The sequence below is a fragment of the Macaca nemestrina genome, chromosome 15 (assembly GCF_043159975.1).
Source record: "Macaca nemestrina isolate mMacNem1 chromosome 15, mMacNem.hap1, whole genome shotgun sequence".
NCBI classification, from domain to species: Eukaryota; Metazoa; Chordata; class Mammalia; order Primates; family Cercopithecidae; genus Macaca; species Macaca nemestrina.
Genome location: NC_092139.1, coordinates 27440549 through 27466156, shown reverse-complemented (window position 1 = coordinate 27466156; position 25608 = coordinate 27440549). Strand labels below are relative to the sequence as shown.

Below are 25608 nucleotides of genomic sequence, written 5' to 3'. Positions count from 1 at the left end.
TCGATCTTTTGACCTTGTGATCCGCCTGCCTCAGCCTCCCAAAGTGCTGGGATCACAGGCATGAGTCACTGCGCCCAACCTTTTTTGTTTTTTGTTTTTTGAGATAGTGTCTCACTCTGTCACCTAGGCTGGAGTACCGTGGCACAATCATAGCTCACTGGAGCCTGCACCTCCCAGGCTCAAGCGATTCTCCCACCTCAGCCTCCTAAGTAGCTGGGACTACAGGCATGTGCCCCCACGCCTAGCTAATTTTTTTTAAAAATTTGTTTTTTGGTAGAGATAGGGTCTCGCCATGTCACCCAGGTTGGTCTTGAAGTCCTGGCCTCAAGCCATCCTCCCGCCTTGGCCTCCCAAAGTGCTGGGATTATAGACGTGAGACACAGTGCCTGGCCTAGTCTGGTGTTCTGTAGAATGCCCCGCTATTGGAATCTGTCTGAAGCTTTTCTCATGGCTAGACTGGGGTTCTGGGTTCTGAGGAGAAAGACCACAGAGGTAAAATGCCATTCTCATCACATAATTTCAAGGGCAAATGTTATCAGCAGGCCTGTTGGCCCTGATCACCTGGCTGAGATAGCGTTCGTAAGGTTCCTGCACTGCAAAGGCACCACCCCCACCCCTCTTTCCACCCTGAATTCTTTGGAAGGGAGCCACCAAGCACAGCCCACACTTAGGGACTGGGGAGTCATGCTCCCCCTCCTTGAGGGTGGAGTATAGCCTGAACATTTTTTCTTCTATCTACTTTTCAAAGTACTCCCACAAAGCATTGCTACATTGTATCTTCCCAATGCCTAGGAAATGTGGAGGATGGAGGCATTCCACTGAGGTGGAGGCCAGTGCTCAGAGGGGCTGCAGTGGTTCCCTGCCCGGCCCTGTGGATCCGGCCTTTCGCTCTTGGATATGAAATACGTGAGCTTCGAGGTTCACAGACCCGGGTAGCACAGAACTGCAGTGCCGGAGTTCCAGATTCAAGAAGCCTTAAATTTTTTTTTTTTTTTTTTTTTTTTTTTTTTTTGAGAGGGAGTCCTGCTCTGTCGCCCAGGCTGGAGTGCAGTGGTGCAATCTCAGCTCACTGCGATCTCAGCTCTGCTTCTTGGATTCAGGCAATTCTCCTGCCTCAGGCTCCTGAGTAGCTGGGACTACAGGCACCCGCCACCACGCCCGGTTAATTTTTATATTTTTAGTAGAGACGGGGTTTCACCATGTTGGCCAGGCTGGTCTCATCTCCTGACCTCTGGGAACCACCTGCCTCGGCCTCCCACACTGCTGGGATTACAGGCGTGAGCCACCGCGCCCAGCCAGGAAGACTTGAATTTTGCCTGGGTTTGCATTCAAGTTCCTGCCCTTCCTCACCACGTCATGTCACCTCACTGAGTCTCAGTTTCCTCATCTGTACGGTGGGATAACAATAGCTCCTACCTTGTTGCGTTGTGAAGAATGAACTAGATACTACTTCCAGGGTCCCTGGAAGCAATTCCCTGCTCAGGAAACTCCTTGCACCAGGACTGTGAGCCGTGGTGATTATTTTTACAATGATTCTTTCAGCCCTCCCGTCGTGACCGTCTCCTCTCTGTGCGGCGGGTTTCTCGCCCCCTGTGGACTGTGGGGTCACAGCTCTAGCTGCAGATTTCCGGCTGCCCTCTGCCCTCCCGTCAGGCCAGGCAGATCAAGGGCCCAGCCTCCTTTCATCTTTTCTCACAAACATTCTGGGATGTGGTGGAAGGAGGCCTGGGCTGGGGTGGGGTGGTGGCTCTGCCTGCCAGCGACTCTCTGTGTGACCTTGGGAGAATGCCTGTCCCTCTCTGGGCCTCTTCTGCAGCCTGAGGTGAGTGAGGTGATGAGTGGCTGAGTTTCTTGGCACTTGGCCGTCACGTGAGCCCAGTGGGGCCAGGCGTCTCCCCCATTTTCACATGGACAGGTCTTTTCTGCCTTTGACGTCAGTGTTTTGTCTCCAGATTCTGGGCTGGGTAGAGACACTTTTGAGCCTGAGGTGCCCATCTGAGAACCGGCCACACAGCCCAGAAGGTCCGGCTGTGGGGTTTGAGTGTGTGGGGCTGTACTCAGTGGTTAACGCCGTTTGTAGGTCACCACTTGGGCGCCACCTGCTCAGCTGCTGCTGTCTCCATCTCTTCCCTGACGGGGACACATTTGTTATGATTAATGAATCAATACAATATTGATACATTATTATTATTTTAAAAAATTTCAGAGGCAGAGTCTCACTCTGTTTGCTAGGCTAGAGTGCAGTGGCATGATCACAGCTCACCGCAGCCTTGACCTCCTGGGCTCAAGCGATCCTCCTGCCTCGGCCTCCCAAGTAGCTGGGATACAGGTGCACACCACCATGCCTAGCTAATTTTTTGTTGTTTTTTGTGGAGACAGGGGTCTCACTGTGTGCCCAGGCTAATCTTGAACTCCTAGACTCAAGTGATCCTCCTGCCTCAGCCTCGATGCTGGGATTACAGGCGTGAGCCACTGCCCCTGGCCTGATAGATTATTATAACTGAAGTCCATGCTTTAGTCAGACTTCCTAAGTCTTTCCCTAATGTCTTTTTTCTGCCCCAGGATCATGTCTCCTCTTTGCTCTGATAGTTTTTCAGATTTTTCTTTCCTGCCTCTGACATCCATGTTATGGACGCCCCTCCTGGCGCTGGCCGCTGCGGGAGAACAAGCTCATCGGCTCCTGGCTCCTGACTCCCATGTGGCTGGGAGTCTCTAGTGTCTTGGTTTCCCACCTTCGGCCAGTTTGGCCTCACTTCCCGGAACACAGATATATGCCCATGCACACGCTCCTGTATGAGCCAGGCCTTCTGCCTTAACTGGGTCCCTGCTGCTCCTCAGCACAGAGGCCTCCTGACTGCCCCCTCCCTGTCCCCTAATGTGGCTGCCACTCCACATCTCGCCAGGCCCTGCTCTGCTCACCACCCTCCATGGCTCCCACCACCTCCAGGACGGAAGCCACGACTGGCACTTAGGGATCCTCAGGTTCCCCTGCCACCCTGCCCACCTTACTTTCCTGACTCCAGCCCAGCCGCCATGCTGTGCTTTGCAAACACCACGTGCTTCTGCATGGAGTTCCAGACGCAGCGGCATCCCCATCTCTGTCTTTGCTCATGCTGTCCCTCTACCTGCACACTGGCCCTGTCCTGTTTGTTATTATAATTATTTTTTTTTTGAGACAGGGTCTTGCTCTGTCACCCAGGCTAGAGTACAGTGGTACGATCATGGCTCACTGCAGCCTCAATCTCCTGGGTTCAAGTTATCTTCCCAGTTCAGCCTTCCCAGTACCTAGGACCACAGGTGCATACCATCACATCTGGCTAATTTTTAGGTTTTTTTTTTGTAGAGACAGGGCCTCATTGTGTTGCCCAGGCTGGTCTCAAACTCCTGGGCTCAAGTGATCCTCCTGCTTCAGCCTCCCGAAGTGTTGGGATTATAGGCATGACCCACCATGCCCTGCCTCCCTGTCTCATTTTCACCTGGCAACCATTTCCCCAGGCTTCTAAACTCTCCATAGACAACTCTCTCCTCAACACACATGCTGGGTTAGGGGCCTCACTCTGGGCCCTGCAGCCCCTGTACTTGCCCATCCCTGACTCCTCTAAGTTAGAGACCAGAGACCAGCCTTGGTTTTTTCACTGCTGTATCCCAGCATGTAGCGCAGACCCTAGCACATAGTAGATGCTCAATAAATGACCACTGCAGGAGGAAGGATGAGTGCAGCCCAGCCAAGGGCCAGGGGGTGGGAACCTTCCAGGCAGAGGGATCAGCACGTGCAAAGGCCTCAGGACAGGGACTGCTTGTGGAGGGACAGCAGGAGGCAGGTAGAGGAGGGGAGGGGACCAGGGCCTGCACAGCAGGACATCTCTGCGGAAACTGTGAAGTGCAGTGCCAGGGGAGGTGCCAAGCCCATTCCACAGCCTCAGGCTAGAGCCCATCCCTCACCCAACCCTATCCTGTAGCCCTGAGCCCAGTGGCTTCAACTAGACCACTCACAGCACACCATGTGGAGAATGGCGGAGCTGGTCTGGAATTTCCCACTGAGGCCTGTGATGGGTCCAGTTTCCTGGCTGCTGCAGCAAGGGTGAGCTGGGCTGGGGCTGGGCATGGCAGATCAGCCACCATTGAGCCAGAGTCACCAGGGCACTAGGTGTGGTGTGGGCAGCACCTCTAATCCCATGTGATGGGACAACTCTGACTGGTGGGTTCACTGCCTCACCCTACCTCCTCCACCCTCCCCTCAGTTGTGGCTTTGACCCACCCAGGTTGAGGGAAGGAGGGAAGAGGAGGTTTCTGGAGACAGAGGACTATACGACCAGCACTCACCATCTCAGCAATATTGATGTCAGTAGCATCTATCATCTGCTGGGTGCTTTTGGGTTGGGAAGTGGTTCCTGTTGGTGTTCTAAGACTGGTCTGGGGCCATGTATACAGTTGGTAGTCAATAAATGCTTGCTGTCCATTAATGATGATTTGCAGGAATTAAGCAGTGAGTTGCTGCTTTACCAACAAAGAATGTTTTAAGCAAAATAATTTGCACAAAGAGTCACTTATCCACCAGGCCAGACCCGCAACTCCCAACTGCATAATCCTGGAGCTTGCCAGGGTTGTTACCCTCGTTTTACTGATGAGTACACTGAGGCCCAGAGAAGGCAGGTTCACATAGTCACTGAAGGGAAGAGCTGGAACTTGAACTCTTGTCTGTAGGTCCTAAGTCAGTGTGTGCTGCCTGGCCAACTGGGCAGTGCCTGCTCTGTGCTGGGCATGGGCCAGGCCTTGGTCACTGCCTTCAGGGTGGGGACAGACACACTCAGAATGGACTTGGCACGTGCCTCCATCAGGGTGTGTCAGGAAGCATGTTGTGGAGAAGGTGGCATTTACTCTGGACTTTGAAGAACAAGGCGAGGTAGCCAGGGACAGGGGCTGAGCATTCCTGGCAGGGGTTACAGCCTGAGCAAAAGCCCAGAGGGGTGGTTAAAAATAAAGAGCGCTTCAAACGCTCAATAATGAAACCATTGTGCTGGCCACATCCTCCTGAGAACCTCAGCCACTGAGCCAGGCCCTTGAAGCCCACAGTAGCTTCAGGTGCGAAGCTGCATCTGCCTGCAGAACCCTTACTTGTCTGAGTTGCCTCCTCTCTGATAAGAGCGTGTAGGGTATGAATGAGAATGAGATTTCACATGTGCTGAGCGGGCATCACCTCATTTCATCCTTACGTGCGTCTTCTGGGGGCTGTGATATCTTTAGCCCACTGTTCAGGTTGGCATACTGAGGCTTCTTACATTATCTGCAAAGTGGCAGAGTTGAGACTTGAACCTGGGTCTGGTCCAAAATCTGTACTTTTAAGCTCTCTGTCATCCCAGTTCTCGAAAAGCCCAGAATTTTCTGTTGAACTCCTGGGGATGAATTTAGTGATGTGCTGGTACATATTGAACAACCAGCTCTGTGGAAGAAAAAAGAGGCTTCATTGGTAGCGTATTCTGATGTCCAAGGGGTAAATACTCCCACTGTGGCTGACATGGAGCTAACCAGTGTGACATTCTTGAATATGGACTTGGGAAGAGATGAGCACAGTCGGTTCTTGCAAGTAGGCAAGGGCCAGCTCCAGCGTGTCACTGGGTGACTATACCTGCCTCCCCCCGAGCCCCGCACGGCCAGTAAAGGCCTTTAGACATGTCTAAGGAATGGAAGAGGGCTGAGAAACCTGCTTCTCCAGCCGGGGGCCCGCCTAGCCCTGAGAAGCTGCGGTTAATCTTTAAGCCAGCCTTGCAAACAAGGGCAGCCATTTCGCCTGGCTTCTGCTGTTGACTGGCTGTGGCACCTCAAGCAGCCCCTTTCCCCTTTGGCCTCAGTTTATCACCGGAAGAGCTACTATTCATCTAGCACAACCCGACCATCCTCACACTGGTCAGTTTCAGCCTTCCCAGGAATCTTCTCTGGTCACGTTCACTCCTGTTTTACAGGTGAGGGGGCTGGGCTGGGAAGCTGATGGACTTGTCCACCCCACAACAGAGGGGCAGCTAGCCTAGATGCGAACCTAGATCAGTGTAGAGTAAGGCTTTGCTCATTCCTGGTCTCCTGGAAGGTATTTTGTACCCAGAGGCCTTTGCCTTCCACATTCTAGGGTGCTCCTCCCGGCTCCTCTCAGCGGGGACCTTTGCCCAGGAAATAGAAGCTTGGCAAAGGCTTCTATTTGTCTTTGACCTGGCTGGGCCTTAATTTCCCATCTGTGAAATGGGAGAACTTTCAAAGAAGGAACATGGAGGCAGGTGTGATATTTAAAGCAGGACCCAGGTCCACCTTTCCCTGTGCTAGGATTCCAGGACAGGTGAGGAACCAAGGGTGGGGTGCCCAGCCCCAAAAGGATAGCCCTGGAGCCTGTGCCAGGGGGTGATGGGGAGTCTTTGTGGCCTAAAGCAGCGTTTCCTCAATGTCCCGTTTTTCTGCTACACTTCCTGCCCTGGTTCAGAGATACTTAGCCTCTTTACTTACTTGGAAGTGTGAGTGCCACTCCGATGCCCTGGCCAACCCCTCCTAAGCAGTAATAACTGGAACTAGAGTACTTCCAATGGGCTGCCAGGGATGTTTTTTCCTTACGCACTTTTTAAAATGAACCCACAACTATTAAAATAAAGGTCGCTCCTCCCCACCCTGTCCCTCCTGCCCCAGCCCCCACTTTGAGAAACTCAGGTCAAGGTTAAAGTCCAGGGCCTGGTTCTTGTCAGTGCCTCAGTTTCCCCATCTGTAAAGTGGGGCGATCTTCCGCCACTCAGGCCAGGTGGTGGTTAGGATTAAACCCTGAAGTCGACCTGAGCACCTTAGCCTGGCGCCTGGCCCAGAGCGGGCGCTCCACGCCCGCTGATATTATTCTAATTGTGATTTCGGGAGAGGCAGATTTGGGGCGTAGAGGGTGGGTGGGTCGAGGAGGGCATTTTGGCCTGGGGGCGGATGGGGCCCGCGGGGTGGGACGCCCTGGCGGAGTGGGAGGCGGGGCTTCTGTGCCCGGTGTCCCCACCCCGCCCGGACCCCGGCCGTGCCTGGGTCTCTCCCGGGTCACCGGCGGGGAATCCGTCCCCGCGCGCTTCCTCCTTCCTCCTCCTCCCGGCTGCCTGCCGGGCCCCTCCTCCCAGCTCGCGCGCTCCCTCCCTCCTCTTCCCCTCCCCGGGCCGCCGCCGCCTCCTCCTCCTCCTCCTCCTCCCTTTCTCTCTCGATCTGTCTCTCCCAGCCCGGAATCCATTCCGGCCTGGGAGCCGGAGCGGCCAGGCCGCCGTCTGCCCTACCCGCCGGCCGTCCCGCGGTCCGCCCTTCTGTGCGTCCGTCTGCCGGTGCGCCCGCCCGCCCGCCGGCCCAGGTGAGCGCCCCCCGCCCCTCCGCGGGCCCCCCGTCCCGGCCAGCGCGGGGGAGCCCCCGCCCTAGACCACCTGGGTCGGATCGCGGGCCCGCGGGGGCTCCTGTCCACCCCCCAATTCCCACCCCCCGGGCCGAGCCGCGATACCCGAGCGCCGGGCGGGCGCACAGGGCCATGCCCAGCGCGGCCTTTTGTTGTGATGCCGCGGGGGGAGGGGACTGGGCGGGGGGACGCAGGGGTCCTGGCTGCGTGGGGACCCCCTCCAGCTAGTGCTCCCCATAGGATCCCCCAGAGAAGCGGGTGAGCTGGGCCCTAGCCCCCGGGCCAGGTCTAGGCCAAATCTGAAATCTGAGCCAGTCGGCGCCGCCTCTGGCTGGGCTGCCCGGTCCTGCGCCCCCCGGCCCAGGGTGGGAGGTGGAGGGGCTCGGCAGGGCAGGCTGAGGGGCCCCGGGGTCAGGGCGCCAGGCCGAACCACCAGGACCTCCCTGCCCTCTTGGGGCCTCGGGTAGGGCCTGGTGCTGCCGGCCTGGAAGGGACTGGGCCAGACTGCGTTTAGTCTCCACTGCTCACAGCCCCCAGCCTCGCCCCAGAGCAGGCCCAGCCACCAGCCGGCTCAGAAGTTGGCAAAAGTTTTGGGTGTTGGCCACCGGGCCAGGTCCACCTGTCTGCCTGGGCTGGGATTGGGGGTGGGTTTGAGTCCTGCACCAGGGCTGCCACTTGCCCTGCTGTGTGTCCTCAGACAACTGCCTGCCTCTCTGAACTGGGGTCCTCATTGGTGGCAGGTGGGCCTGGCTGGAATTGCTGGGCTGGTGGAAGGATGGGGTGAACAGAAGGGGCTCACCTTTGTGGTATCCTTTCAGCACCTGTGTCCTTCAGGTGGACTTAGGAGTGGACAGAGCCTGTGTGTGCCCCTGGGCAAGGCCTCCTGAACTTCATGGACTCTGTACAATTTGGGGCAGTGGTTGCTGGGTCACCTGGGGTAAGTCCAGGCCCAGCCACAGCCACAGTGCAGCTGGGATCAGACTTGGTTTCTAGGGTGGGCCAGGCTGGTCCTTTTGCAGACCCTCTTCTCAGCCCCCTGGCTGGGGAGTCAAGGCACTGAGGCTTCTTGTCTTGCCCAGTGACCTGGGCCAAGAGACTGCCCCACTAAGTCCCCATACGTGAAATGAGAATCCTCAGGTGAAGATTCTAAGCGCTTCTGCAGGTAGAGGCTTGGCATGTAGTAGATGCTCAATAAATGAATTGTTCACTGGACGCATTGGCTGAGAAAGATGAGTGAGATGTGAGGTTGCTGGCTAGTTCATCCTAGAAGAAGATGGGTTGGTGCCTTGAGAAAGAAACAGCCCTGGCACCATCCTGCCAGCCAGCAGCTGGGTGACTGTAAGCAACTCACTTTTCCCTTCTGGCCTCAGTTTTGCCACGTATAAAACTGGGCCAATGGTAATGACAGCTGCCAACATCTACTGAACACCTTTTAGGAGGTAAGGACTCTTGTTTATCCTCATTTTGCTGATGGGGAAACTGAGGCTAAGAGAGGGGAAGTGACTTGACCAAGGCCATACAGATGCAAGCTGGAATGAAAGCCCCGACCTCAGAGACCACAGTCTGGCTGCCCTTGCATCCCTCCAGTGATGGGGCAGCGGAGGCTCCCAAGACAGGACTGCGCACACAGCAGGGCCGGAAAAGACTGTTGTGCCGAGGGATTGAATGAAAGCCACGAGGCCTTTTTGGTGATGTGGTGATGTGGTCTTTCCACCCAAGGAAATGATTTACAGTGTGTCACCTCTCTCAGCTGACTGCCTGCCTAGGCCCTCCCGCGTGCCCCTGGGCCTTTGCTTCTAAACAGTGTCCCTCCCGGAGCTCCCTCTCCTCCAGGTGCTGCTTATCTACCCTTGCCCCACCAGGCTTAGCTTAGGCCCATCTCTTCTAGGAAGAAGGGCCCTGGCTGTCTCTCCCTGTCCCCTAGCTCTTCTTGGAGCATGACTTACCCACAGCTCAGCCTGGTTCCTGCTTTTGCTTCTCTGATTGTGACCTGGGGGGTGGGGTGGAGGGATATCTGGCTTCCTCAAGCCCCAGGAACCGGAGAGGAGATGGCTCGGTGACCTGTTGAGGGACCTTATGCCCATCTCTCTGGTCCTCAGCTGACCCCATTTTCTCAGACCTCCCCATGTATAAGCATTTGTGACCCCTGTATTGAGCACCTGCTGTGTACCAGGAACTTGGAACTGGGGCTGAGCAGTATTGTGCTGGAGTTAGTAGGGAGTGGGAGCTGTGGGAGTCTCGGAGGCTTCTAGAAGGTGGCAGGGCCTGAGCTGAGGACTAGCAAGAGTTCACTCAGCAAAGAAGGGGAGAGGGAGCTCTTTTTCCCTTCCCAGGGGCCCTGGGGTGGTGGGGTGTGGTCAGCCTGGTTGGATACTTGCTGGGAGCCTGGGAACAGGTCCTTGGCCTCCCATAAGTTTGAATCTGGAGGGTGAGCAAAGTTGCAAACAAGTTGCCAGTTGAGTTACTGTATAATCACAGATATGATAAGGGCTCAGGGAGAGAGGCCTGGGGTACAGAGGAATCTTGAAGGAGGCATGTAGGGGTTGACCAGGCATAGAGTTAGGGAAAGGGCTTGCCAGGCAGCAGGAAGTGCACATGCAAAGGCCCTGGGGTGTGTGCCAAGATGTGTGCTGTCATGGAGAATCAGTGGGAGAAGCTGTGAGGCTGGAGTGTACACAATGAAGGGGAGTGGGTAAGAGGTAGAACGAGCGGGTGTATCAGCAGGGCCGGACCATGCTGGGGCCTTGTGGGCCCTGGGGAGGAGTTTGGCCTTCATCGTCACACAGGGGGCTGATTGGTGTCCCCTGTGTGAACAGCCTCAGGCTGGAGGCCAGAGGTACAGAGCTGACCAATAGAAAGATCTGACGACAGAACTAGATTTGTGGGCTGGACTCCAGTATTTTATGGAGGCCTAGATCAGGTCTCAAGAGGATCGGGTATTTGAGGCTGGGCTTTGGAAGTGGAGTAGAAGTTCACTAGCAGCAAGGCTGGAGAGGATGAGAGCCGGGGGTGTGGGAAGTGCAATGCTGGGTGGCGGGAAGCTGGGAGTGAGGTGGGGAGCAGGGAGGGGTCAGCCCGAGAGATGGGGACCAAAGATTTGATAAGGGCTCAGGAGTCAGACAGGCCTAGGTTTATGTTGCAACCGTCCCACTTGCTGTGTGTCTTTGGATCATTTACTGTATCTTTTGAGAGACTTAGTTTCTTTGTCATGAAAATGGGGACAATAGCTATCTCCTTGTTAGATTAGGGTTAAAGGAGGGCTGTGTGCCCAGTGTCTGGCACCGGTAGGTACTTGGCAAATGGGACCTGCTTTGCACTGTTGCATTGGACAGGTCACTTGGCCTCTCTGCGTCTGGCCCTGCCATCTCTGTGGTCAAGCCTTTGCCTGGGTGATCTCATTGAGTCTGAAGATGCCGGTTGGGGCAGGGCTGGCTCAGGAGAGGATGTTGGCAGCCAAGGCTGCCAATGTGCAGGGTGACTTTGAGTCCTGCCTTGCACTCTCTTTGCCTTCTCTGTGTGTGAAGAGGCTGAACGGGGGAGAATGCCATGTGTCTAGCCTAGCCCCGCTTCTTCAAAGCCTGCCTTCGGTGCAATTGGCCCCATTTTCCAGTTGTAAGTACTGAGACCCGGGAAGGGAAAGCCACTTGCCTAGGGTCTCCCAGTTGCCAAGTGACAGGGTCAGGCCTTGGCTGTAGGGCTCTGGACTCCTAGTCCAGTAGAGCCACTGAAAAAGGCTGCCACTTCCCTGCGCTGGGCCTTTTGCCGGAGCTTCATTTCCTGCCTCGGTGTGTGTCCCCACATCTCTATCTCCCTTCGGATTCCCACAGCCCTTTCCTTCCCCTCCATGGCTCCCACCCCTTATCTCCATGGAAAACCCCTCTGGCTTCCCCTTGAACTCCTGGGGGCCACTTCCTCTGGGGAGCCTCAGTTTCTTCATCCCTGAAGTAGGATAGTGAGTCATGGTTCCCAGGATGTCCCAAGAGGACAGAAATAAAGTGCTTAGCACACATTAGGGACTCAATCAGTGGAGGCGGGGGAGGGCCAGGCACCTGCTCAAGTCCTGCCTCCTCTGGCAGCTGATTCCCTGTCCTGTGATTCAGTTTCTGAAGCTGTGAAATGGGCCTAGGGCTGGTACCTAGTAAGGCTAACAAGAGGATGGTATGAGGCTGTACCTTAGGTCCCCACCTGGTGACTGGCTCCGTGTCTCTGTTCCTGGGGGAGGGATACCCAGTAGAGGCCTCCTCTGTGTTCAAGGCCTCATTCCCCGCTGTTTGTCCAAAGCCAAGTCACTTAGTCTCTCTCAACCTCAGCCTCTGCACACCTCCCTTGTGAGGATTAAATCAGCTAATGTATTCCCAGTGGCTCAAATCTACTGGGTGCTTGGAAATTTTTATATTTTTCTTTCCCCATTCTTTTCCCTCTTGGGGACTCAGATATTATCTAGTTTAGGAAAGGCTCTGAGCTTTCATCCCCCTGGCCTAGAGTGCTGTGTTGAGAAGCATTCTGAGGCTTAGTGTTGGCTTCATGGGAAAGAGTGCTGTGATAGATTAGTCATGTCTGCCATGGGCAGAGGATAAGAGAGTATTGTATATGTGCCATGAGTTTGTCATTCTTGATCTATTCTGACCTTCTCCTTTCACAGATGGGGGGATTGAGGCCAGAAAGACCCAGGGCAAATCATCTAAGCTGGGAAAAAAATGCAGAGCTCTTGTCTTTGATCCAGGACTCTCCCCAGCCAGCCAGCCTCCTCCTTCCCACAGTACAGCCTGGTAAGGCTGAGTCAGGGATAGATGACTGGGGAGGATCTCAGAGCTGGGAGCCAGACCTCCATCTCTCTACTCCTTGCTCTGGGTCCTTGAGCAAGTGACTTTCCCCCAACCTTGGTTCCTTTGGTCTTCCTTCTCCCTTAGAACTACCCAGAGAAGTTCCAGAGTAAAAGGAGAAGCCAGAAGGGAGGAGAAGTTGAATATCTTGGCCAAATCCCTTCCTGTCTGGTCCTCAGTTTCCTCAGTATGGTGAGGACTCCTCCCATTGAGGCTCTGTGATGGTAATCCTAGCTGGGGAGTGTTCCAGGGGCAGGCCCAGTGGAGTCCTCTTAGATGCTCCTGTAGGGGTGGGGATGTCTGTGGTGGGTGGGTGGTGATATCTGTGGACCCACTGAGAAACTTTAGGAATGGGTTCTTTTGAACGCTTGGACCTGCTGGTCTATGAGGCCGACACAGGCAGAATCCAGTTGCTGGGAGTAGAAATTAAGCTGGAGTGGCTTCGGGAAGCATGGCTTCCCTGTGGGGTCTGATTAGCTTCTCTTAGGCTGCTTTGCCCAAATTCATGGCCTTGACTTTTACCTTATCTGATATTGATATCTTCATGTCATGCCCTTCTGAGCTGGATCATAATAAGGTGACCCATCGTGTCCCTTGCTCCATCCTGGGAGCAGTCAAACTCTTACTCCTGTTACATGGAAAAGGAAACTGAAGCTCAGAGAGGCTAAGAGCTGGGGCCATAGGAGCGCAGCAAAGTGAGGTGTGAGCCCAGATTTCTGGTTGCTGAGTAATTTGTGGGGATCTGATTCCTATTAAGTGTGTACCCAGTGTGGCTAAAACTTTTCCCAGGTATAGGAGGGGTGTGTTGCTGGAGGCAGGTGACCCTGACTCTCTGGGTTCCAGCTCTGGCTGATGGATTCCCCAGTCGGACCTGGAGTACTGGGATCTTGGGTGCTCAAGGGTGCTTATGCCATAAAGGGTAATGGAATTAGCAAAGCCTTTGAAGGCAGTTGGTTCTGGGTTCATATCCTGGCTTGGCCACTTGTTTGCTGTGTATGATTTTACAGCTTAGAACCTCAGTTTCCCCATCTGTGAAATGGGGACGATGAGGCTGGCACCAGCTTTGACAAGATGGCATGAGGATCCGGTGAGCCAATGTGTGCCAAGTGCTTGGGTGCGGAGCCTGCACTCAGGAAGTGTGTGATATTTATGAATGCCTGTTAGAAAGGTGATTCCCTGATGAGGCAGGAATCCTGGGCCTCTGCAGGTCGATTGATCCAGAAATCCCCAGGGCAGTGACCGGCCACCTTTGTCTGTGGTTGGCTTGTTCTGTGGGGAAGGGAGTGGGGGGAAGATTAACTAGAGACAGACAAACTTGGTGGCTGGATCCATTGGAAGCCACCAGCTCCCTCCAGCCTCCCTGAGCCTGGCTCCTGCCTTAGCCCTTGCCTGCCTGTGACCTAGCATAGCCTCCCAGTGCCCTGATGCCTCACCCTGGCCTCCCTCCTCCCCCTCACTGAATGGGCCCCTCTCTTCAAAGATTTGAGCATTCTATTTGAGCTTGAGGATTCTATTTGAGCATCCTTGCCTGTTTGACCTGAGAGGCAGGACCTGTTCCTGCTCTTGTTTTTTGGGAGGCAGCTGAAACTCAGAGAGAGGCAGGGATGGGCTTAGGCTGCACATCAAGGGCTGTAGCTATCTTCCTGCCTGCCTGGGATTGTCGGGCCACACACCTTTGCCTCTGCAGCTCCCACTGCCTGATGTGCCCTCCCTCTCAGTACCCCTCCAGTGGCTGAGATGCCTCTGGCTTCAGAAGGCCTTTGTGACCACCCTCCTAGTCCCACTGAGTCCATGAGTCCGTACTGACCCCACATCTGCCGCTGAACTTCACCTTGTCCCTTCTTTGCCCTTCCTCATGGCTCTGACACATTCTGCCTTAGATGGCAAGTCATAGGATTCTTTTTGCCTCTAAGGGAATATGGTAATCATCACTCGCAAGGGCACAGCCCTTTACAGTTTACCAAGAACTTCCTGCAGTTATCTCTGTGCATCCCTAGCACCAGCAGGGCTGAGACAGGCAGAACCACTGTCATAAACTTTGTGTGGCAGATGAGGAAACTGTGACCTCAAGTCAGGGTCATGCCAGGTGCTCTCTCTGCTTGGGCAAATGGAACTGGACTCTTGCCCCACCGAGCCTGTCTCCTCAGTCCGGAACCCCTCTCCCAGAGCCCTGTGAAAAGCATGACTTATTGTCAAAAGGAGGATTTGGAGGTTCAGAGAGGTAAAGTGACTTGCCTGAGGTCACGCAGCTCTGAAGGGACTTGGAGGGTTCCTTCTAAGAATCAGAGAAGAGGCAGATTAGGCCAGTTTTCTTCCCACTTCTGAAGGGAGGACCAGACACGCCCGGGACCCTGAAGGAGCAGTGAGCCACGGTGAGCCCTGGTGGTCCCTTCAGCCAGCGTTCGTTCCTCCGGTACAGAGTTGAGCCCTTCTGCAGTGCCAGGCAAATGGTTGTCTCATGCTCACAGCAGCCCCGCAGGGTAGTGGTCCCGGCCCCACTTCACCAAAGAGGAAGCTCAGGAGCCAGGGGACTTGCCCAAGGTCATCCAGTGCATGGATTTGAACCCAGGGCCTCCTGGGCATGCCAGGCCTGCCCCGCTTCATCTGGGCTGAGCCCTTCTCTGCTTCCACAGACCCTTGATCAGCCCTTCAGCCCTCCCCACAGTTCCTCACTGGGCAGCGTGAAGACCGGGAGACTTCTCCTCTACCTCCAACTGCTGTCACCCACTAGCCGCGTGGCTTTGGTGAGTCAGTTTAACCGCTCTGTGCCTCAGTTTCCCCATCTGAAAAATGAGCCTAGTGGTAGAACCCACCCCATGGGCTTGTTCCAAGGATGAAGTCTTGCGTCCAATGCTCTCAGCAATGCCAGCACATAGTAAGTGTTCGATGCGTGTTGTTATTTTATTGTAATTTGTATTGACCTGGGGAAGAAGGGAAAGACCACCCCGTTATCCAGATGGGAAGATGGAGAGAAAGGAAATAACATCCGCTAGGTCACAATGTGATGTCACAGCCAGAAGTCTCTTGGGGCACATTCTGCTTTCCAGAGGGGGAACTGAGGCCTGGAACCTGAGAAGGGACTCAATCAAGGTCCTAATTTCTTGCCTTCAGTTTGGGTTGCAGCCTCCTTGTCCACCTGCTTGCCCTGGGACTATGGGTCAGTTGCTTCCCCTCGCTGAGGCTCAGTTTCCTCATCTGGGAAATGAGGGTAACAAGCGTGCATCCAGTGGGGCTGGGCTGGGGACTGGGTACAGTCATCTCCATGAAGCATTTAGTTCAAGGCCTGGCCTGGAGGCAGCACTCAACAAATAGCTGCAGGGACGGACTTCCAGGGCTCCATTTTCTCATCTGTGCCATGCTCTGTGCATGTTTCTGGGGAGACAGTTCCATCACGCCTCGCCAGTGTGGCTCCTCAGTCTCTTAGAAGCCACCCTAGGCAGGGGCAGGGGCTGGGGAGGTGAGGTCTGGCTTTCTCTTCTGCCTGGGAGGCCAGGGCTGTGCCTTGTGGACTTTTTCCCTGAGTTGTGCCAAGTCCTCAAGGCTGGGCCTGGTTGGGAGGCTGCACCAATCCCCACCAGGCCTTCTGGGTGCCCTGTGGTTGCCAGCACCCAGATCCTGCCACATCACTGCGTCTGCCTGCCTTTGCTGCCGCGTGCCCCAGGTGGGGCTTCGCTTTCTGAGCCTTGGTTTTCTCACCTATGAGATGGGGTCAGGAGTCTTCCTCACCAGGCTGTTGGGAAGGCTTGATGTGCTCATTCTCCCCATGCCAGGCTTATAGACAGTGTCACTGTTAATGGGCATGGCTGTGAGGACGGGTAGGATCCTGACTGGCAGGAGGGGTGAACGGCATCCTGGGTAGAGGATACACATGAGCACAGGCTTGGAGGTGGCACAGTTTTGGGGAGCACCCTGTAGCCAGGTGGGTGAAGTGGGAGAGGACCCCATAATGTGGGGATTTGGACTGGCACTGCGTGAAGTGGGCAGGACCTCAGCGCCAACTGTGGTGATTTTGGGTGATGCTGACTCCCCTGCCCTCTAAACTTTAGATTTCTGTTTGAAGCCTCGGGAGCAGCCTCCTGCCCTCCCCACCCCCACCCCGCCAGGTGTTCCCGAAGGCCCCGGAACCAGATGAGACATAGTTCTATTTGGGGACAATACTGCTGTTCCCGTTTCTCTCCTGTGCCCTAGTTTTAGAAATGGAGTGGGTTTGGTTACCAGTTGGCCATTTGCAGAGAGCTCCCCCCTCCGCCCACTCCACCCATACCTTAGAGCTGTGGGCATCACGGGCAAAATAGGACTCAGTGCTGTCACTGGGAGCGGCTCCTGGGCTCTGCCCCTGGGTTCTCTGGGTAGGGAGTTGGCAGCTGGACTCTCGCTTGTCCACCGGTGATATCTGGGCCTTGTGATGGCTGCTGGGAACCCTAAGGATGTGCTTGGGACATAGCTTATATTTTGGGGGAGCCAGACACAGACCCCAATAATTTTCCTATGGCACCACGGGGTAGGGGCCATATGAACTATGGTAGCCCAGCACAATGCCAGGAGAGCTTCCCGGAGGAGGTGATACCTGGCCTGGGTCTTAAAGGGTGAGCAGGAGCTCATGAGAAAAACAATAAGGGCAAGGGTGGGCCAGGAAGAAGGTACCGTGTGCACAAAAGCCTGAGGGTAGGTAGTAGCCAGGAGGTGTGGATAGCCGGGGAGGTGGGAAGCAGCAGGCGTGTACGGGGGGTTAAAATGTGGCTTGGCTGATCAGGCAGAGCCTCACACTCTCACAAGGCACTCAGGCTTGGGCCTGGGGCTGATGAGAGCAGAGCAGGTTGAGGCCGGACTCCTGCTGCAGGTGTGGAGGACAGGGAAGGATCAGATCAGCCTCAGGGGCTCAATTACTTTTGCCAAGTAAAGGCAGCCCACAGAGGCTAGGGTTCAAGACAGGGATCAAAAACCTCTCCCTGGGGCAAAAGGTAGAGGCTGGCCTGGGTCCTTGGAGGGAGTGGGTCGGGGAAGACTTCCTGGGGGAGGAGATACTCTGACGGAAGGATGGGAGGGACCTCTAGCAGGGGATAGAGCTTGACAAAGGGCCTGAAGGTGCCTCTTGGAGGTCTGAGGAGCCGTGGAGTCTGGACTTGGGTCAGTTGGCTGGTGCCAATGGGTAGAGGGCCTGGGGGGCCTGCTCCTCGGGCAGTGAGGAGGGGCTACTGGACGAGAGTCATGTATCCCACGTTCTGGGTAGTGCCTAACTCAGGGTCAATGTGGCTTCAGTGAGGTGACCCTGGTGGCCACACTGAGAACAGATGGGCCTGGAGAGAAGGGGGGTACTGGCAGGGGAAATGGCCAGGTCTGGGATGGACAGGGGAGTGGTGGGGGGCAGGGTGGGAGCCTCTGCCCCTGGGTCCTTCTGCCTGTCCATCCTTTTCTCGAAGACGCCCACCTGGCAGGAAGTGGTGGAGACGTGCTGCAGCCCAACTGGCAGATTCCCAAGGTGCCTGGGGCATTGGGCAAGGGCTGTGGGGTTAGGGCCTGGCCTCTCTTCCTTTTCGGGTAAACCTCACCAGGGCAAAGCTCCCCTACTTGGGTGAAGGGCTAGGCCTGATGGCCTCTATAAAGACCCCCTCTTCCCTCTTGAACCCAGAGGGTCTGGACTCTAGACAGGGGGAGTTGAGAGCCATGGCTGTTGGCACTGGTGCCAGGTGAGCCTGGATTAGAATCCAGGCTTTGTTACCTGCTGGCTGGCAGACGTTGGCCTTTGAGAGCCTCAGTTTCCCCATCCGCAAAAATGGGGGTCACACTAGAGCTTCCCTCCTACAGCTCCTGAGAAAATGAAATGATCCTGTGAAGAGCTGTGCCAGCACTCTGCCCGCCTCAGGGGTCTGTGACTAGAGCTGTTGCTCTAGCCGGCTCGGGGACTGAGATTTGCTGGGCTGTGGAGGGCCGCTTCCGGTCTACCCTGGGCTCTCAGCACAGAGGACAAAGCCCCTTTGTGGAGGGCGGATGGAGCCTGAGAGCCCCCGTACTTGGGGAGCAGGGGACTGCTTGCCCCTTCTCTTCACTCAGCTCCCCCGGGAGAAGGACCTTCCTCAGACACAGAGGGTGGGAAACGAAAGTTGGGCTGTGCAGGAGGAGAGGCTGGGCTGGCTGCGGCTGCCCTGGCCAACCTCTGGCTGTGAGCTCGGGTGGGCCCTTCTTTTCTCTGGGCCACTTTCTCAGGCAAGTCCCAGGTCCACTGTGGGTGCCCTGCTTACTCCTCCATCCATCCATCCATCCATCCATCCATCCATCCATCCATCCATCCATCCATGATCAGGTACTCACTCCATGCTGGGCTGTGTGCCTTTGGCCAGTGTCTGTTCTGACCCGCTGGTACCCAAGCATCCCAGCTGTTCATTGTTTTGAATATTACACCTGCTGCAGAGTATTCAACTATAGGGAAGACAGAAGTGGCCCCGTCCCCATGAGACGGGTTCTCACACAGTGAGTTTTGTCAGCAGAGCTGTGATCATCCATGCTAGGAAGCGGAAGCTGAAGATCCTCACTGAGACTGGGGTTTGAGGGAGGCTTTCTGTGAGGAAGTGGCTTTGGAGCTGAGACTTGGAGAACAGAGTTGGCCGGTGTATCAAGAAACAGGTGGTCGAGGCAGGCCTGTCTGAGCAGGTGGCTGAGTCCTGAAGACCTGAAGGAGGCAAGAGAGTTGAGTGAGCCTCCCGATGCACTGTAGGGGACTGTATCTCTTCCTGCTGGGGACCCGATGCCCTGCATATGCGATGTGTTCAGTCGTTAGTGAGGATTTTGATTACTGTTGTTTTTGTGGGGAGTAAGGGCCTGTGTGTGGGCTCAGGCTCACAAGGGAGGCAAGTGTAGGTGCGGGTGGAGTGTGCTGCCGGTGCGGGAAGAGCAGGTGCAAAGGCTCTGAGGCAGGAGTATGCTAGCTTCTCAGGGAAGGGGCAGGCGGCCGGGGTGGATGGAATAGAGTGAGGGGAGGGATGGGGTTGGTGGAGGCCACTGAGGGCCCTGGAGGCCTCTGTGACGACTTCGGCCTTTGTGTCAGGAGTGTGGGTACTGTGGGTGGTATTAAGCAGGAGCGAAGGGTTCAGACATCTCAGAAGGGTTCCCTGCTCCATATTAGCCAGCCTGAGAGGAGGAAGCTGGGTCTGGCTGAGGATGTGGTCATGGTGGGAGGGAGGGAAGTGGATTCAGAGTGTGTTGGAGGTGAAACTGACAGGGCTTGGAGCTGGGGAACAGCGGGACAAGAGGAATCATCGTTCCTCTTTTGGGCAGCTGGTGGTGAAGGGCAGCATCCCCTCACAGACAATGGTGGGCTTCTGGTCCATGTGGGCCGCCCTGCCCACATGCATCTGGAGCTACACAGCCCCAGGGCTTCCCCACCTGGCCCTGAGCGCTGGCCCAAGTCCTCTGGGTCCTGCACCTTCCGATACTGGATGTACCTTAGGTGAAGCTGGCAGGATTCTACCCATTTTACAGGTGAAAATACTGAGACTGTGAGTGGCACACCCATGGCCTGGGTTACACAGAGGGGCAGGGGTGGGTCTCAGCCTCCCCAGGACCAAGGGGAGCTATGGACTTGGGGAATATGGACTCTGTCCCCTAAACGCCAGCCAGCGACTTCAGAGCATACCTGGGACAGTACCTGTCTCAGGGAGATGGAGGCTGCACAAGTGTGACCTTGGGGATGGGGCCAGGAGGCCTGAACTCCAACTTGCCATGTGAATTGGGCCTCAGCTTCCCTTCCTGTGAAATGGGCACAGTAACGGTCCCTACCTCGCAGTGCTGGCAGGAGGAGCCGACGAGGCTGAGTGTGAAGTGCTGGCCCGATGCCCTGCATGCGCAATGTGTTCAGTAGTGAGTGAGGATTTTGATTACCGTTGTTTTTTGTGGGGAGTAAGGGCATGTGTGTGCGCCCGGGCTCTGGCCGTGGTCATCCCAGAGCTGGGCTTTGGGGAGGGGCTGGAGGGCTGAGTGGCCTCTTACAGGTAACTCAGCACTTTGGGATTCACAGTCCTGGAATCCATCCCAACGCCACTTTCCACACCGGGAAACAGAGTCCAGAAGGGCTTGTGGATGCACTCAAGGCCCCCCAGCACCTTGGGACAGATCAGGGTTTCCGTGCCGGGCGGTCTCTGCACAGCCCAGGGCTCACCTCTCCTTGCCCTGTTCAGGCGCTACCCACTTCCAGGCAGTATGCTTCCTTGGAGGCTTCCAGGCCCTGCACAGGCCCCGGTGGGAAGGGATACAGGCCCCTACAGTGCAGGCCAGGGGCTGGGGTCTGAAAGAAGCCCCTTTTTTGCCTGGGAGGAAGCTGAAGAGCGGCCGGGGCTGGGACAGTTGTACTCTACAGGGTGTGAGTTGGTAGGAGCTCCTGGCCCCCCTGCTGGGCCTCTGCCCTTTCTGGGCTGCAGGCCCCATCCCCAGTGCACCCCTCCATCTCTGTCGGTGTCCGCCCCAGCCTGCCGTCTCCACCCCAGCCCCACTGGCAGAGCCGGTTTGAGCCTACTGTCCCTGAGCATGTTCGCGCCGCGGACACGGGACCAGACATGTTCCGGCTGCCCTGGCCCGCGCACGGCCCCTTGCTCACTCTTCACTCACTCTTTGCTCACTCAGCAAACATCCCCTGGGACCTCAGTTCCCGGCCTGGGCTGTGCTGGGCGGGGATCAGGGCCTAGAGTTGTCTCAGACTTGCTTATGCCCTGTGTAAGCCAGGGTGGGCAGAAGCTCTGCCCCAGAGATGGACCAGGCCGGCGGCAGAAGGGCACAGTGGCGGGGCATAGGCTGTGAGACTGGACAGATCTGGGGCCGAGGCCTGCCACCTCTTATTCCTGTGGGGCCCTGGGTGGGGCCCATCGGTCTGTCTATCCATCCCACAAATATTTTCTGTGCTCAACAATGTTCTACAGGCTGCAGATAGCAAGGAAACAACCAAAGATCCCTGCTTTTGCAAAACTCACATTCTAGAGGGGGAGACAGAAAAACACAACAAATAAGGAAACTGCACACATAGCCCATAAGAAGGGGGTAAGGGCCACGAATCCATAATGCAGGGAAGCGGGTGGGCCTGCTGGCGGGCTCGTGGAGGATGGGTCGCAATTAGATGGTGGCCAGGGAAGGCCTCACACCTCAAAGAAGCTCACAACAAAGGAGGGGAGGAAGGAGCCATGCAGCTCCTTGGGGAGGGAACAGCCAGTGCGGAGACCCCGAGGCAGGGGAGAGCCTGGAGTGCTGGTGAAACTGAAGGGGGCCAGGGTACAGAGTGAGGAAAGGGAAGAACAGGGGAAGAATGGAGGGAGAGGAGGGCAGATCGGGGGGGCCCCTGAGCCATCTAAAATGCAGGCTTTGGACTTGGAGCCAGATGGGGTCACACGAGGGTTCTGGGTGCACCTGGTTGCTGTGTGAAAAGCAGACTAGGGGGTGAGGGTGGTGGCGGGTGGACCAGTGAGGTGGCTGCTGCATTAGTCTGGGGGGTGGCGGTTCTCTCAGTAAAGTCAGTAACTTTCCTAAGGTCACACAGCAAGGAAGGGGTAGTTGTTGGGAGGGTTAAGGGTCCAAGCATTTTTTTTTCTTTGCATCATTTAAGTTAGTCTTGCTTTTCCCATTCTATGCTGGAGGCATGTTCATAGAATGAGACCCATGAACCCATCGCTGAGCCAAGCACCACTACCCGTGGCCAGTCCCGCCTCCTCCACACCTGTTCTATCCCATCCTATCTTGTGTCGTTTTACAGCAAATCACAGGCATCATATTTCATATGTAAAATATTTCAGTGTGTATCTCTAAAAGACAAGGACTCTTGTGTTTAAAAAGTAGCCATACAACTATAGTCCATATAAAATAAGTTAACCATTTCTTTCTCTCTCTCTCTCTGTTTTTTTTTTTTTTTTTTGTTTGTTTGTTTTTTTGTGAGACAGGGTCTCACTCTGTCAATGAGGCTAGAGTGCAGTGGTGCGATCTCAGCCCACTGCAGCCTCAAGCTCCTGGGCTTGAGCGATCCTTCCACCTCAGCCTCCTGAGTAACTGGGACTACAGGTGCATACCACCACACCTGGCAAGTTCTTAAAATTTTTAATTTGTAGCGATGAGGTCTCTCTATGTTACCCAGACTGGTCATTCCTGAGTCAATTCCTGACTCAAGTGCTCCTCCTGCCTCTGCCTCCCAAAGTGCTGGATTACAGGTGTGAGCCACCGCCTAATGGCTAACTTCTTAATATCAGCAAAAGTCCCCTCCTCTCCCAGATATACTCTGATGGTGCCACTGATGTCTCTGGGCTTCCCCTCCTTGCCATAAAGTGAGGTTCGTAATAGCCACCACTGTCATGCTATTGTGAGATCATTCAAGTAGGACGCCTAGCACAGGCCCAGCACAGAGGTGCTCAACAAGGAATAGCTACTCCTACTATTTTGACTGATAGCAAACACTTAGGGCACACTTGCTAGGGTCTGGGCCCAGTCCTGTGTGCTTCACAGATACAAACATATTTAATCCTCACAACAGTCCTTTGAAGTAGATGATGTTTATCACTATTTTATGAGAGGAAGTGGAGCCACAGAGAGGTGGAGTGTACTTTCCCAAGGTCACACAGCAAGGAAGGGCCAGAGCTGAGTTTTGAATCCTGGCAGTCTAGCTCTTAATCCCTATGTGGTGGAGGCTATGTGAGCCCAGAAAAGGGTGGGGGTCCCTCTCTCAGCTTGTGGGGGGGCAGGCAAGGTCAGACACTGCCTGTGGTCAGGCCCAAAGGGTGCACTGTAGTTCATGGGGGGCAGGGAAAGGGGAGGTGGGTGGTAGAGCTTAGGGGAGGGAAGAGCATGTGCAAAGGCTTGGAGGCTAGAGGGTAGTTAGGAGTTTAAGGGAGGGTCAAGGGATGGGAGCTTGTGGCAGGCCCCCTCCACCCCAGTTTGACCTTGGTCCTGTGATCACCAGGCTGGAGTGTAGAGCGTTTTTATCATCTTACGATCACCGTCCCCGGCCTTAGTCTCGGATGCCCTCTCCTTCCTCTGAGACCTGCCAGGACCCCATTTCATGGATGAGTAAAGGGAGGCTGACCTTCCTGTGACCACACTGCCAGGGGTAGGCCACCTGCAGGCTTGAACGGGGTCGGGGGGTGGGTTTGGAGCTCAGACTGGGTTGTGTGGAGGGGCCTGGCCACTAGGCGCTCCTGCCCACCAGTGTCCCTGGAGGGAGATACTGCATGGGTGTGGGCGTGGAGGAGGGGGCACTGTGTGTTCCCAGAGCAGCTGGCAGGGAACAGCGGGTGCTGTGGGCAGGGGCCGGCTGGCGGCCATCTCCACAAAGCACATCAGCCATCAGCCATCGGGGTGGGGCAGCTGGGGGCTCTGGGAGAGATGACTTACCACTGGGAGAGAGCAAAACTTGCCACCTCAGTGTTCCCTGTGGTCCTTTCCTGACGCTGAGCGGGGGTGGAGGTGCTGCTGACGGCCTCTGTGTGCGGGTAGAGATCCTGGGGTCCTCTGTGTGCGCGCAGAGGTGCCGGGTCCTCTGTGTGCGGGTAGAGATGCTGAAGCCCAGGTTAGCTCTTCTTCTTCTTCTTTTATTTTTCTCTGAGACAAGGTCTCACTCGGTCGCCCAGGTTGGAATGCAGTGGTGTCATCGTAGCTCACTGCAGCCTCAAACTCCTGGTTGCAAGCCATCCTCCCACCTCGGCTTCCCGAGTAGCTGGAACTCTTGGGTACCACTATGACCGGTTACATTTTTTTTCTATTTTTTTGTGGAGATGGGGGTCTCGCTTTGTTGCCCAGGCTGGTCTCAAACTCTTGGCCTCAAGCGATCCTCCCATCTTGGCCTCCCGAGTCACTGGGATTACAGGCGCAAGCCGCTGCTCCCGGCACACAGTGATTCTGATGGAAGCCTTCACTCAGCTACGTGGTGGTTAGCCCTCAGCAGGCCGGCCCCAAGGCTTTGTCTCCTCTTCCAGTTTCTCCTCAGCTCAGTGCTTTGGGGCCTGGTGCCCCCAGAATCTTATCCTCAGTGCCATTGCCCCCAGCCCACACCCTTATTTCAGGGCAGGCCTTGGCCTTGTTGTGTGACCAAGGGCTGGCAGCCCCCTCTCAGCTTTAGCCTCCTCATCTGCCAAGGAGAAGGGCCCACAAAGGCTCCCGGGGGTTGGGGCTGTGACCTCCGGGCCTTGTGAGCTGCCCTACCCACCCCGAGACGGGGCTGCCTGCTGATAGACAGATAGATAGGGATGGTACCTGGAGTGGGGTGGGGAGGTCTGTGAAGCCTCCTCACTCCTCCAACTCACCAGTCCCTAGATACTGTCTCCTTCTCAGTGACCTCACTCCGGGGCATGGGAGCCTGGAGGAGGGAGAGATGGTGGGAAGTGGGTATAGGGAAGAAGGAGCCACCCCCGTGTGTCTGTCTTTCCCCCATTTTGCTGCTGAGGAGACTGAGGCTGCAGGACTGAAATGGACATAGCTCCCTCACCTTTCTCTAAGCGGTCGCAGCTGCAGGCCCTGTCAAAGCCGTCCCACCTACCTGGGTCACACTCACCACCCTCTCTTCACAAACCGCCTAGCCTTTGGGCCTCAGCTGAGATACCCCCTCCTCTGGGAAGGCCACCATGGTTTAGGTGTCTCCTCTTGCCCCTCAGGCCCTTTGGAGCTGGAGATGACTGTCCCTGAGAAGACACTGGGGGAAGGGCCACTGTGCCCTGACCTCCAGCTCCCAGGGGCCTGAGAAAAGCTTCCTGGCCCTGCTCTCAGTTTTGCAGGCCTTCGTGACTTGCATTGCTGAACATATCCCTCTGGGGGTCTCCCCTAGGCCCCCTCGTGCCTAGGCCAAGGGCCAGCAGTGACCCAGTTACACCGGAACCCACTCTGGCCAGACCTCGCTCTGGACAAGGCCCTGCCCACCTGGCACTCTGGTCCGCCTGTGCCTCTGCACCCAGGCTCCCTCCTGGGCTGCCCTTGCTGTGCTCCTCGCAGGGGAGGTAGGGGAGGGTGGGCTCTGGTGTCCCTCAGATCTGGTTGGCATCCTGGCTGTCTGCCTTCTTGCTGGGGCAGCCTCCTGGAGCCCCCATGGCCTTGTGTGTGAAACGAGTGTGGCCACAGCTTGCTACAGGCTGCTGGCAGCTTTGGAGGGGAGCGTGAACTCCAGGCGGAAGGATGTGAGGGGGAAAAGCTGATGGGGAGAAGCATGGGTTTCTGCACTCCCGTCAGCACACCCCATTCCACCCCTGGCCTGGACCAGAGCAGCTGGTAACATTGGGTTTTGCCAGGAGGAGCCCAGGCTCCTTCCTTTGGGTGTTTCCAGGGCCCTGGGTGGCCGTCCTGGTTAGGAAGACATGCAGAGGGTTAGGGGTTGTCACTTGGCTGCTAAGAGTTGGGATCTCAGGCACACCATTTAACCTGTCTGTGCTTCGGTTTCCTCATCTGTGC

The 25608-nt window shown here is 56.0% G+C and overlaps 1 protein-coding gene across 5 annotated transcripts in view; it reads left to right on the top strand.

Annotated features, from left to right (window-relative positions):
* The first annotated feature begins 5822 nt into the window (after positions 1–5822).
* Positions 5823–25608, top strand: part of LOC105496309 (SRC proto-oncogene, non-receptor tyrosine kinase) — a 60750-nt gene continuing 40964 nt past the window's right edge. For 2 of the 5 annotated variants that reach the window (XM_071079345.1, XM_024797468.2), the window contains exon 1: positions 7149–7348. The gene's annotated coding sequence lies outside the window, so the exon portion shown is untranslated. Of the gene's footprint in view, positions 5961–7148; positions 7349–8205; positions 8325–25608 lie in introns of those variants that run through there. The other 3 variants (XM_011766638.3, XM_011766641.2, XM_071079346.1) reach the window with 3 other exon arrangements.